Source organism: Delphinus delphis, chromosome 10, assembly GCF_949987515.2.
Source record: "Delphinus delphis chromosome 10, mDelDel1.2, whole genome shotgun sequence".
NCBI classification, from domain to species: domain Eukaryota; kingdom Metazoa; phylum Chordata; class Mammalia; order Artiodactyla; family Delphinidae; genus Delphinus; species Delphinus delphis.
Window position 1 is genome coordinate 33,907,411 of NC_082692.2, and position 12,794 is coordinate 33,920,204.

The 12,794-nt window shown below is 51.0% G+C and overlaps 1 long non-coding RNA gene across 1 annotated transcript in view; it reads right to left on the reverse strand.

Annotated features, from left to right (window-relative positions):
- Positions 1 to 11,379, reverse strand: part of LOC132431531 (uncharacterized) — a 77,526-nt gene extending 66,147 nt beyond the window's left edge. Inside the window, exons 1-2 of the long non-coding RNA XR_009520768.1 lie at positions 11,009 to 11,379; positions 9,527 to 9,567 (exon numbers count right to left, since the gene is read on the reverse strand). This is a non-coding gene — a long non-coding RNA (uncharacterized lncRNA). The remainder of the gene's footprint in view (positions 1 to 9,526; positions 9,568 to 11,008) is intronic.
- Positions 11,380 to 12,794: the final 1,415 nt, after the last annotated feature.

Sequence of the window (12,794 nt, forward strand, 5' to 3'; positions counted from 1 at the left end):
TTGTGAGAAAATACATCTCTGTTGTTTAAAGCCGCCCGGTTTAAGGTCCTTTGTTACTGCAGCCCCAGGAAACTACTACAATCACCAAGGATATGTGTGTAGGTTGCGGGCAAGGGACTCCCAAGGATGGAGCCCTGCGAAACTGACTCAAATGAGGTCAGGAAGAGGAAGGTGAACCTGCAAGAGACTGAAGAGGCACGGCCAGGGAGGCAGGAAGTCGAGCAGGAGAGCATGACGTTCTAGAGCAAATGTGGAGAAAGTATTTCAAGAAGATAGAAAACCCAAGATGCTCCAGATACACTGATAACAATGAGGACTGAGAACTGGTCATTGAACTTGGCCATGAGGAGGTCACTGGTGACCTTGACTTGCCCAGTTTTGGTGGAATGATTGATGTGAACTGGAGGACGGGAGAGGAGGAATCGCAGGTAGCAAGTAGATAATAACTACCATTGCCCTTGATTTTATAGCCAGCAAAGAGAATTTTCTCATCTCATCCTTATAGCAAAGCTATGAGATGTGCATCATTATTTATAGAAAGGGAAACCAAGGCTCAGTATCAGAGAATTTGTCCAAGGTCCCTGCCAGACAGGAAGTGTAGAAACCCAGACCTTCAGAAACAAAAATCCAAGCTATTCCCATACTTCCAAGTGGTAGTTGATCTGATAAATAAACTTGGAGAGGGTTGGGAAAAAAAAAACCCTAGCTTTTGCCTGTACCCAAACGGCTCCAGGGCCTTCCTGGGTGACACTTCCATTTAAAGAGACCTTTTCCCCAGCCCCTCACCTGGGCTGCACTCTCACCTGGCCTCTCCCCTCCTCCGGGTATCTTTGCCTGGTGGGGGAGGAGTTGCACAGGGATGGGAACCTTGCCCTAAATGGCTGGTCCGTTTCCCATTCTCCACTCTTGGTCCTCAGGTAGAGGCTGGGCACTCAAATGCCTCCTGGGGCTGGGCAGGTAATGGACAGCAGTAAGGTGGGCCCTGGACAGAACAATGGGGGAGTGGTTGAGGCTGAGGGTGAATCTGAGCATGAAGGCCCTACCTGAAGGTGTTCAAATTCAAGTTTCAAAACCTTGGAGTCCGCCAACGAACATAACCAGGCCTAAGTTTGATCCTGGGCCAGTGTGTGGACTCAGACGCCTTAAGTGCTCCCATCATACTTCTTTTACAGGATCTGGGATCCATCCTTCTACCCCAAGGCTCCCTGCCCTGATACAGATGGGTACCCAGAGCTCACCCACACGACTGAGGTCTAAAGGACACCAGACACGGGGTCTGGGGAGACACCCTCACTCTACAGTCTCTGTACAGATCTTCATCTTACAGGCCCTTCCAGGGCCTTCATCTGTATCCTCTCAGTCTTGCCGACTGTCAACCCCTTGCTGGCTAACTTCCGTCCGCCTCTCCAGAACCCCTTCTTGGCCACCTTGGGACGGTGATCTGTATGGGCTGCCTCAATGGCCCCCTTGCCTCTGGTTTCCTGTTGGGTGGGAAGCATGACTGAAGGTGTGAGGGAGGGAGCAGAGGGCAGAACACGTGTTGCCCTGCTGCTTTCCACCAAAGGTCACAGCTCTCCTCCGAGTGGCCTTCTTTGTCTGACTTTCCTTCCTCTCGCCTTTAAGAGGTGCTCACTGCTCTCTCCTTTTATAGCCCTGGATGCTGCACTATCCCTTGGGGTTTCCCTCCGCCTATCTATACCTTTGTAAATACTAGTCCCTTTGTGCTGAGTTGAATTGTGTCTCCCCCCTCCCAAATTCATGTCTACCTAGAATCTCAGAATGTGACCTTATCTGGAAAGAGGGTCTTTGTAGATGTAATTAGTTAAGATCATACTGATTTGGGGTGGGCCCTAACTCCAATGAGTGGTATCCTTCCTTATAAGAGGCCATGTGAAGACAACTAGGGAAGAAGCCCATGTGATGACGGAGGCAGAGCTTGGAGTGATGCAAGCCACGGAACGCCAAGGATTGCCCGCAACCACCAGAAGCTGGGAGAGGCACGTGAGAGTTTTCTCTGAGTCTCTAGAAAGAACCAACCTCGCCGACACCTTGGTTTCAGACATCTGGCTTCCAAAACTGGGAGAGAAGGAAATTTCTGTTGTTTTAGCATCCAGTTTGTGGTAATTCATTACAGAAACCCTAGTAAACAAGTACACACTTTATCAAACTTTCTTTCAATTCTCCAAACTTGAGTGTACCATCTGTTTCCTGTGAGGACCCTGCCTCTAGCTCACCTCATTTCCTTGGGGCTTTCCATTACCCTCAGTAAGCCCCAAGTCCTCACCTTGGCACCCAACCTCCCCAGTAGGGTTCCACGCTCTTTTTCCTCCCCTCTTATTGCCTGGTTCCCACGAATGTGAATCCCTGCCCCACCTGAGCTGGTCTTTCGGCTCCTGACCCTGCTTTGCAGTTGTCCTGGTTACCTTTTCTGGGTTCCTCCACTCAAATCTCATCCATCCTTAAGCCCAGCTCCACACTTTCTCCTCCAGCAGGAAGATTTCTGGACTCCCCAACCCGCAGAAATGGACCTTATTAGCTCTTGGTGCCGACACTCTTGGTCCAGCGTACACACCAGTGGGACCCACAGAGTGTCCTTTGTGAGCTTCTCTCCAGCTAGACTGCAAGTCCCAGGAGATCAGGGAGACTGGCACGTTCTTAGGGTCAGGTCCCATGGTGCGGGCACACGGTAATGCATCTGAGTGTTTCTGGAAAGGATGCTCCTAGTGTACCAGCAGGGGAAGAGGCAGAACCTTCCAGGCTCCAGGGAGAACCTGGGGTTCACAGCTCTTACCAGCTGGAACCCTTCTGTGACATCATAGTAGGGACAGGGGCCCTACTATGATGCATACCAAGTAGACTTCTGTGGAGTCAAAAAGACACTTCAGTAGGTGGGAAAAGAGAATTCCCCCTCTGTCCCCAGTTACATCTTTCCTCTCTTCCCCTCTCACTTTTCAGTTCCAGACTATATAACAGTGAGTCTGACTGATTCCCCTACTGGAGGTGTGTGTTGGGACAGAGGGTTTGGGGGTGTTCTAATCCTCCACCCTGAAGGTACCACGCTTCTCCTTGCCCTTTGCCCCCCATCCCTCCTCTGAAAGCTCCTCTGGCTCACTGCTATTCTGAGCCCTCAGTTCGCTCCCCGCCAGCTCTCAATTCCACTCTCTTTTCAGAGAGAATGAAGAGAAACTCTGTTGTAGAATCTGTCAAGTCCTCAATCCAGGAGGAAGAGAGCTTTCTTCAGAAAGAGGCAGAGTGAGTACTGTATTGAGGTAGGGAAGCACTGTGCCCGCATTAAAAAAAAAAAATTCTTCTAAGTCTCTTTTCAACTGATCTGCAATTTCCCCCTTTTAGGAAAGCCTGGCACCCCAAGGAGTCGAGATGGGAGGCAGAGGGCAGCCCGGGGGCTCTGCCCTGTCACTCATCAGGGAATAGGCTCTGCTTCTCTGTGCCCCACGCCTCTGACTCCTGCCTCTGTGGGTGCAGCCTGAGGACCAAGGCCGTGTTACACCCCCGGCCCCCTCCAGTCTCCCTAGCCTCTCAGGCGCTCCCCAACTTGTCATCAGGAAGGAAGCAGCTGCCTTCTCCGGGGATTGTCTCATTCAAATCTCAACTCTCCCGGAGTTGTCCAAAGCCCAAGGCCAAGGCTAAGTCCCAGCTGCTCTCTCGGGACAGGTCAAGAGCTTCCTGCAGTGCCACGCCACTACGCAGGCCGGTACCCATGGGCGTGTGGCCTCAGGGATTTCTTAGCCCATTCTCCAAGTGCTGGCCAGAGGAGCCCCTGCACACCTATATCCCACCGGGAGGGAGCCACTTCCCAAGCCAGGAAGCCATAGCCCCAGTGATGTCACTTGTGGAGGGTGGCAAACCCCAGTTCTCTCTACCATTCTGGTTTAAATAAAAATACATGTAGTCACTTATGGTCTTTCTCTTGTGTCTGCTGAAAGCATGGTAAGGATCTGTTTTAACTGAAAATATATTTTATCTTCTCATTCTACTCCCGATTGGGTTTTCCAGGGTCCTGATCTTCTGATTGAGGGTCTTGATGGTCTTTCAGTTATGGCTGCCTGTAACCCTGTGTATGCGGGACACTGTGACCCTTGGATTTTATTCTATAGTGTCCAGTTCCAGCGGGCCATGGAGTCAGGTCCACTTGAGTTCAATTTCCATAAACCTGATGATGGGATTTTGATTGGAACTGTATTGAATCTATAGATCTGTTGGTGAGAACTGATATCATTAAATTATGAATCTTCACATTCATGAACAGGGTATATCTCTCCATTTATTTAGGTCTTTAAATTCTCTCAATAATGTCTTATAGTTTCAGGGTAGAGGTCTTATACATTTTGCATTAGATTTATTCCTAGGCATTGGATGGTTTTTGTTGCTGTTGAAAATTTTATTCTTTATACAGAATTTTTCTAAATATCGGTGATGGGTAGTATAGGAAGGGGAGCCTCTGTAATACCTACTCTTAATTTTTTTTAAGAATAGCTTTACTGAGGTACAGTTCATATACTGCATTCACCCATTTAAAGCATACAATTCAATGGTTTTTAGTATATTCATAAATATGTGTAACCATCACAATCAACTTTAAAACATTTTATCACTTCAAAAAGAAACCTCAGGACTTCCCTGGTGGTCCAGGGGTTAAGACTCTGCGTTCCCAATGCAGGCGGCCTGGGTTCAATCCCTGGTCGGGGAATTAAATCCCACGTGCCGCAATGAAGATCCCACAGGCTGCAACTAAGACCCGGCTCAGCCAAACAAATAAATAAAAATAAATATTAAAAAAAACCCTCATGGGCTTCCCTGGTGGCGCAGTGGTTGAGAGTCCGCCTGCCGATGCAGGGGACGCGGGTTCGTGCCCCGGTGCAGGAGGATCCCACATGCCGCGGAGCGGCTGGGCCCCTGAGCTATGGCCGCTGAGCCTGCGCGTCCGGAGCCTGTGCTCCGCAACGGGAGAGGCCACAACAGTGAGAGGCCCGCGTACCGCAAAACAAAACAAAACCCCTCATACTCTTTAGCTATTTACCTGCCAACTGTATTCTTTTTATAATATTATTTTCTATTTTTTGTTGCTGGTATAGATTTATCTAAGTGTATCACTTGTATTCAGTGATGGCTAAGTACAAATATTAATTCTTGTAGTTTGTAGAGTGTTTTGGATTTTCTATGTATGACATGTCATCTATGAATAATAATATTTCAACTTTCCCTTTTCAGTTCTAAGTCTTTTATTTCTTTTTCTTGTCTCATCTTGGCTAGGACATCTAATACAATGTTGAATAGAACATTGTTGTGAATGGACATCTGTATCTTATACTGATCCAAAGGAGGAAACTTTCACTATTTTGTCTTTAAACACGATGATTGCTGTAAGGTTTTGTTTGTAGACAGTCTTTATCAGATTAAGGAAGTTCCCTATACATTTACTAAGTGTTTTTTTTTTTTTTATCATGGATTGGTCACCTGGTTTCAAATCCTGAATCTTCCACTTATTAGTCATTCTACTCTGAAGAAATCACTGACTTTCTCTGAGACACAGTTTCTCCATCTTAAATTGGGGGAAGGAATTCCTATCTTGAAGCTTCTTGTGGGGCTTCTTGCAGTCCAGTGGTTAAGACTCCATGCTTCCACTGCAGGGGGCATGGGTTTGATCCCTGGTTGGGGAACTAAGATCTCACATGCCAGTGGGTGTGGCAAAAAAAAAAAAAAAAAAACAACTTCTTGTGAAATTGAGAATATTTATGAAGAACACCCAACCCATAGTAGGTGCTCAATTAAATACCTAACATTACATTATATATTGTTTTATTTATCATCCTCCTGCCCACCCCCGCCCCATCCCATACATATGCCCCATGAAGTGTTGCTTTGCCTCTCTTATTCAGTGCTGTTTCCCTGGGGTTGAGAACAATGACTGGCATATAGAAATTGCTTCAGGAAAGAAAATTTTTGATTAACCAATGTCTATTTCCTCTTTTCTGGAAGCCTATGGCTATAAAGCATGGTTTTAGAGCCCAGAATTATATTTGTCCTTAGAGAATCACATAATTCTCTTGGGAATTTCCAAAGTTCAGTCCCAACTCTCCTTCTGGCTTTTAAAAAGTTCATATTTTCTGCTTCTAGATTATTTAATCAATTTCTGCAATCCCTTCTCCCTTAACTTGTTGTACATCAAGAAGAGCTTGGGCTTCCCTGGTGGCACAGTGGTTGGGAGTCCGCCTGCCGATGCAGGGGACACGGGGACACGGGTTCGTGCCCCGGTCCGGGAAGATCCCACATGCCGCGGGGGGGCTGGGCCCGTAGGCCACGGCCGCTGAGCCTGCGCGTGCGGAGCCTGTGCTCCACAACGGGAGAGGCCACAACAGTGAGAGGCCCGCATACCGCAAAAACAAAAAAAAAAGAGAATAGAGCTTGAGGATCAAGTCCCAGCATCCCCAGCTGCACTGCATGATGGTGGACAAGTCCCTCCCCCTCTGACCCCTGAGACCTTAGGGGTTTCCTCCAATAGTGGTTCCAACGAGGCTTGTGGCCTCACAAATTTCCTGAGAATCTGCTCTGCTTTATCCAAGTCTCTCCTAAGAGCAGCAAAGAAACCGGATCCAGGATGAGCCTTCTAAACCCTCAGCAAGTTCTGAACTCAGGGAGGTGGACAAGCACTTGCAGCCTGAGGGATGAAGGTTGGAACAAGGGCACCTCTGGACATTCCCCAATGCTGCTTGGCCGCAGTTGTATCAGGACTTCCTTTTCCCTGCTGGAATGCTTTCCCATTGCCACCAAATCCTATCCTCCAGATCAAGGTTTCTCAACAATGGTGCCATTGACATTGTGGACCAGATCATTCTTTGTTGTGAGGGCTGCCCTGTGTATGGGAGGATGTTTAGCAGCATCTCCGACCTCTACCTTCTAGATGCTAGGAGCACTGCCCACGCCACCTCACTGTGAGTTGTGACAACTAAAAATGTCTCCAGACAATGCCAATGGCCCTTGCTGAGAACCACTGCCCCAGATGATCTTTGTAAAGCCCCCCTTTCATCAGCCTCTCCCAGTTCAAACTGCCTCTTACTCAGTAGGCCTTTCCTGCCTCCCCCAACTTAAACTCATCCCCCTCTTCTCAGAACTCTGAGCAGCCCAAGCCAGAGCTGCCACCACCCCAGGTGAGAACAGTGTCTAACATCTATGGAGCACTTAGCCCATGCTGTTGCCCAGACTATCTGAAGGAATCCTCACAACAGACCCATGAGTAAATACATGTATGGTTCGCTCCATATTTCAGATACTGGAGCCCAGAGAGGTGAAGTCACTTGTCCAAGGTCACACAGCTGGTGAGTGGTGGATCTGGGATTCAAATTCGGACTCACAACGATCATAAACCACTCACTTTATGCCACTGGATATTCCTCATTTGTTTCTTATGTGTTCATCTGCCTCCAAATCCAACAGCAAACGCTTTGAGGGTAGGGACTAAACTACATTTGTGGATTTTCTGCTGTGCTCAGCACAGGGCAGGAGGGCCAAATACAACTTTAGTGATTGATCTCCTGCCGGTATGGAGTTTGACGCATTAGAAGGCACGAGTATGTGATAGAGACACAGATGTAGAGAACAAACGTATAGACACCAAGGGGGGAAAGGAGGGTGGGATGAACTGGGAGATTGGGATTGACATATATACACTACTATGTATAAAATAGATAACTAATGAGAACCTACTATATAACACAGGGAAATCTACTCAATGCTCTGTGACCTAAATGGGAAGGATATCCAAAAAAGAGGTGATATATGTATACGTATAGCTGATTCACTTTGTTGTACAGCAGAAACTAACACAACATTGAAAAGCAACGGTACTCCGATAAAAAAAAAAAAAGGCATGAGTATGTGGATGAGACTGAGGATTGGGAAGAAGAAACTTTCAATTTTAGGCTTAAATAAATATATTCACGAAATGCATTGAACAGAGATGCACATCTCAATGAATTTTCACAAACTAAACACATTGTGGAACCATATCAAGAATCAGAGCATCATCAGCTCAGACTCCTCCCTCATACTCCCTCCCATTCATCCGCTCCTGAAGTATCCACCATCTTGCCTTCTAATAACAAAGGTTCATTTTGCCTCTTTCTGTACTTTGAATGAGTGGGACCATGTATCCCTTTGTGTCTGGTTTGTTTTGCCCAGCATTGTTGAGAATCATCCATGGTGTTGTATGTAGCAATATTTCATTCTTTCTCTTTTCTCTAGAGTGTTCCATGTGTGACTATACCACAGTTTGTTTACTGTTAATGGACATTTGGAAGTTTCCAGTTTGGAGCTATTGTGAAGAGCGCTATGTGACATTAGTGTACGTGTCCTTTGGTGAACACAGTATGCATTTCTGTTGGGGCAAAGCTTACCTATGGAAGCGCTGGGCCATAGGTATGCATCATGCTTCAGCTGTAGTAGATACTGAAAGGTTCTCAAAGTTTTTTATATTTGGAGGTTTTTAAAGCGTAATTGATGTGCCCTTCCCCCACCCCGGGTGTTTTTCTGAAGAGATGGGAGGAGAGGAGTAGTACGACGACCTCCCTGGAATCTTCCAGATGACTACGCCTGTACTAAGAACTTTCTTTATAGGAAAATTATGTCAGAGATGAAAGGGACCATATAGATCTCAAGTCCAAGGCTTTCATTATGCACAGGGAAAAACTGAGGCTCAGAGACAAGGGTTGACTGGTCCAAGGTGGTGTGGCTCTAGCCTGGTCTAGAAGCCAAGTTTCTGGATTCTAGATCCTCATTTTGCTACCTGAGTACTTGAATAGACTGCTCATCTGGAAGGTGATGGGGTGGAACTAGATGCTGGATTGGACCCACCAGGATTATATGTGATGCGTGAGAGGTGGGGGTGGGGAGGTGGGACTGGGGACTTGTCTTGCCCCCTACATTTTCCTTGAGTCTGGGCTGAAGCCAAGGAAAACACAAGCCTGGCGGCTCCTCCCACCAGGGGAAGTCAAAGTGAGGGGCTTTACAATTAGAGCCTGTGAGCCTTCCACCTCACAGCCTCCTCCCCTCTCCCCTCTCCCCTCCGCAGTCCAGGGAGAGGATGGGGTGGGGGAGGGCTCTGCTGGCAGTAGGGGCAGGGGTTCCAAGGTCTGGAAACAAGATGGGCTTCCCCCTCAAAGGGCTCACAGTCTTCGGAAAAGCCAGACAGACTCTGGGCATAGAGCAAAACCCCACTTATTACGTACTGAAGTTCCATCCACTAGGAACCTGACCAGAGCCTTGAGCCAACTTCCAGCGGAAACGGCTAAGCCCACGAGACCAACAGCTGCAGCCTCAGTCCTTACCTGGCGCCCCAAACCCACCCCTATTCCTGCAGCCCTCAGACTTCCGCATCCAAGTCCCCGCCCCACGGTCCACATCCGCCCCGCCTGAAATTCACTTTCCATTTTCATTAAAGTAGTTTAAGCCAACCATCCGGAGGGAATAGAAGACGTCCCCCTACCTTGCCCCAACTTCTCTTATCTCATACCTCCTTCCCAGATCCAGAGGTCCCCACCAGGTAGATGAGACCTAAGGGAAGGATAAAAGAGAGGGGTTGTTTCTCTGTGCAAACTCTTTTGGCGTCCCCTCTTCCCTCCCCATCTGCCTTCCCTCCCTGGCTCCCGCGCCGGGCTGGGGCGCCAACTAAATCTGATCAAAATGCAATTGCCAAGTCGTTAAGGTATTTGAATTAAAAAAAAAAACTCCCGAGAAAGAAAGTATTTGATGGCTAATAATCTCATTTCAATATAATGGGACCTTCTTCTGCAGAGAGCAAGACAGGTTAAGAGATATAATTATGACTTTGCAAACTCTCTCCCAAGCGCGGGAGACGCACTGACAGGTCTGCGCGCGGCTGCGCCCGACTCCGCTCGCTCCGAGGGGAGACGCTTTGTCTGCAGGGCCCGTTAAAGAGACACGGTCCCTTTTCCCCCCTCGGCCTACATTACAATTTAACTGTCAGCCGCGTCTTCACCCCAGGATCGGCTCTGAGTCCCACGCGAGGATCGGGGGTGGGATGGAAGAGGAAAACCGGACTAGGGGGAGGGGGAAGGAGAACGAGGGCTGACCTGTCAAACGCTGGCCCCTGGAACTGCGAGCTGGGCTGTCAAACCCGCTCCCTTAGTGGTCTCTTTAAGGTCACATTTACACTGTAGGGTTCCGGTGCAGCAATGATTGGGCGGGGCGCTGGTCGTGGTGGTAATTCAGGAAGCTCAGATTTATCTACCGCCCGTCTCCAAAGTAGCCCTTTCTGAAGGACCCCAAAGGAACAGATTCCTTCCTGGCAGAATTGCTCGGTTTCAGATGGCGGAAAGAAACCGAATTCGGAAACTGGGGAGAGATGGCAGTGGTGCTGTTCATGCCTACCTTTCCCTTTTTCCTACACTCTAAACAAACTTTTTTCCTCCCCTTTACTATAACGGGAGAAAAATACTCATTTGAAGCCCAGATAGGAAATCCTTGAAGAAAGAGAGATTTTCTCGGTTTCACATCTCGACCCTTCAAGAAAGTGCGAGAAAGAACATCTCTAATTCGGTGTATACGTGTGTGCCGGGTGTGTGGGGAGGAGGCAAACGACCGGCCCAGCACAGTTAGAGTATTGATTGCAGTTCGGGTCAAGAGACCGGGGGAGAGTCAATGCCAGAAGCGCGAGAGGTGTTTGAGCCGCGGCAGCCAACGAGCTCAGCGGCACAGCGGCGCCGAGCGACCCGGGGCCCCGACTTGGACGTGTGGGCGAGCGTCTGTGCGAGCAAGTGCGCACGTGGGTGAGCACTGCTTCCAGGAGAGCTCTCCGCTCCCAACCCAGCCAATAGTTGGAGCCGGAAATCGAACGCAGGGACGCAGTAAAGACAGACCGACAGACTAACACGCCTGTCCAGAGAAAAGGAGCCAGGGCTAAAGGGGACCGGAAGCCCGTGGGGTCCCTGTCTTCGCTTGTCCGCGACTCTCTCAAAGCAGAAGGGAGATTTACCCTGGGTGTTTCCCGCCGATCTCGGCGCCGCCCAGTTTTGCGCTGAAAGAATTCGGAGGAAGCGGGTGCGCCACCACCTCTCCCCAACACTCCAGGCCCCTCGAAGAGTGGCCGGGGGGACGCCGGCCATGTGGCCGCGAGGCGTGAGGCTCCGGCGAATCCCTAGGCCACTATGATGGCGGGGCCGGTAGGCCCAGAGGCGCCGCGACCCCTTCTCGAGTTGATGAGGCCGTGGGGCCGGGATCCCAGGATTCCCTCCGATCCTCGCGCCCGGCCCCGAGGACTGTTCGCGACGCCTTGTCGCACATCAGCCACAGCGACTCCCTAGAGTCATTCGCGCGGCAGTAAAAATGAGGTTGGCACTGTCGTGTCCTGCGTGGACAGCACACCTGGCTGCGTATCCTTAAAGTGCGGCTTGTACGCAAGCGGGGTCACCCTCACTCGCCAGACAGCTCCCCCTGGCGGCCCGGGACGCAGATTTCCGAGGCCGCGGAGGACTTGGGGAGAACCAGGCCCCCGAGAAAGAGAGAAGCGATGCTCACCTGGTTGGTTCGGGCTGAGCACCCGCCCCAGCTTATGCTGCCCCTTCGGCTTTGTCGGGCCCGGGGGGGCCTTACCCTGCTGTGGCGACCCTAGCTTCTCCCGCCGCGCACCGTAGGATGGAGAGGGGACGTATCTGGAAGCAGCCCCCCAACCCTGCTCAACTCACTAGTGAATACTTTGCTAGGCGGGTTTCTGACACCCCTGCCCCCCCCTTTTTTTTTCTTTTGGTGTTCAGTGATCCTATACGACAGAGGCCTGGCGCGCGGCCGCCGCAGGGGAGCGTGGCTGACGGGAGCCATGTGGCTGCGAGGGCGGGGGACTCGGCTGGGATTCCCCCGGGTGGCGGGTCGGCACTGGGGATCAAGCCGATGGCTCTGGGGGTGGGGGCTAGTTCGGGGCGCCGAGGACTGCGGGCCGGGGTCCTGGCCCGGTGGGGGGCGCCGGGGAAGGCGGGCGCGGGCGGGGCGCGCCGCCGGCGGGGTCAGGGGCGAAGGGGCAGGCGGAGGGCAGCGCGCGGGGAGCCGGCGCTGCGTCTCGGGTTACGCGGCCCGGCCCTCCCACCCGCAGCTCGGGCGCGGGGGCCCGGGCGGACTCGGGCCGTCCCCCGCTGTTTGCATTTCTCTGGCAGGCGGCGGAGCTTGGGTTGAAAGGAATCGCCTCCATTTGGAACGTTGTTTATTTTTCTTAACTAGCCAGCGCCGACAGACGACCCCGAAAGCACGGCGGCCGGACCCGGCCGAGCCCTCGCTGGGAAGGGGGTCAGGACCGCAGGCGGCCCGACGAGGGGGGCTCTGCGAGCCCCCGCCCGGGGAGTGCGCCCGGGTGCCCTCGCGGCCGGATTGGGGGAAGGGTCGCGGTAGAGCAGAGAACGACTTTCTTCCATGTAGGAAAACCTACTTTATCCTGTCGCAGTTACCTTAGCTTTGACCTTGCTCGAGGCGGGGCGGCGAAGTGGTTAAGCTTTCCGGCTTGGGCGTCCCGCCGCCTTGGATTTCAATTCCGCTGCCTCCTTTTTTTTTTTAACCTCCGTGACCTTGAGCAAGCCGTCTTTGTGCCTCAGTTTCCTCAGTTTTTAAATGGGTATAACGTAGTGCTTAGCTCTTCGCGTTGTTGTAAGGACTAAATGAGCTCCTTCACATAAGCCCTTAGCGCTGGGCCTGGAACTTGCCAGGAGCTCAGGAGACGTTAGCCCCTCTCGTCGGGGCTGCGGACGGTTGTTGGTTCTCTGGCCACGCGAGGGTGA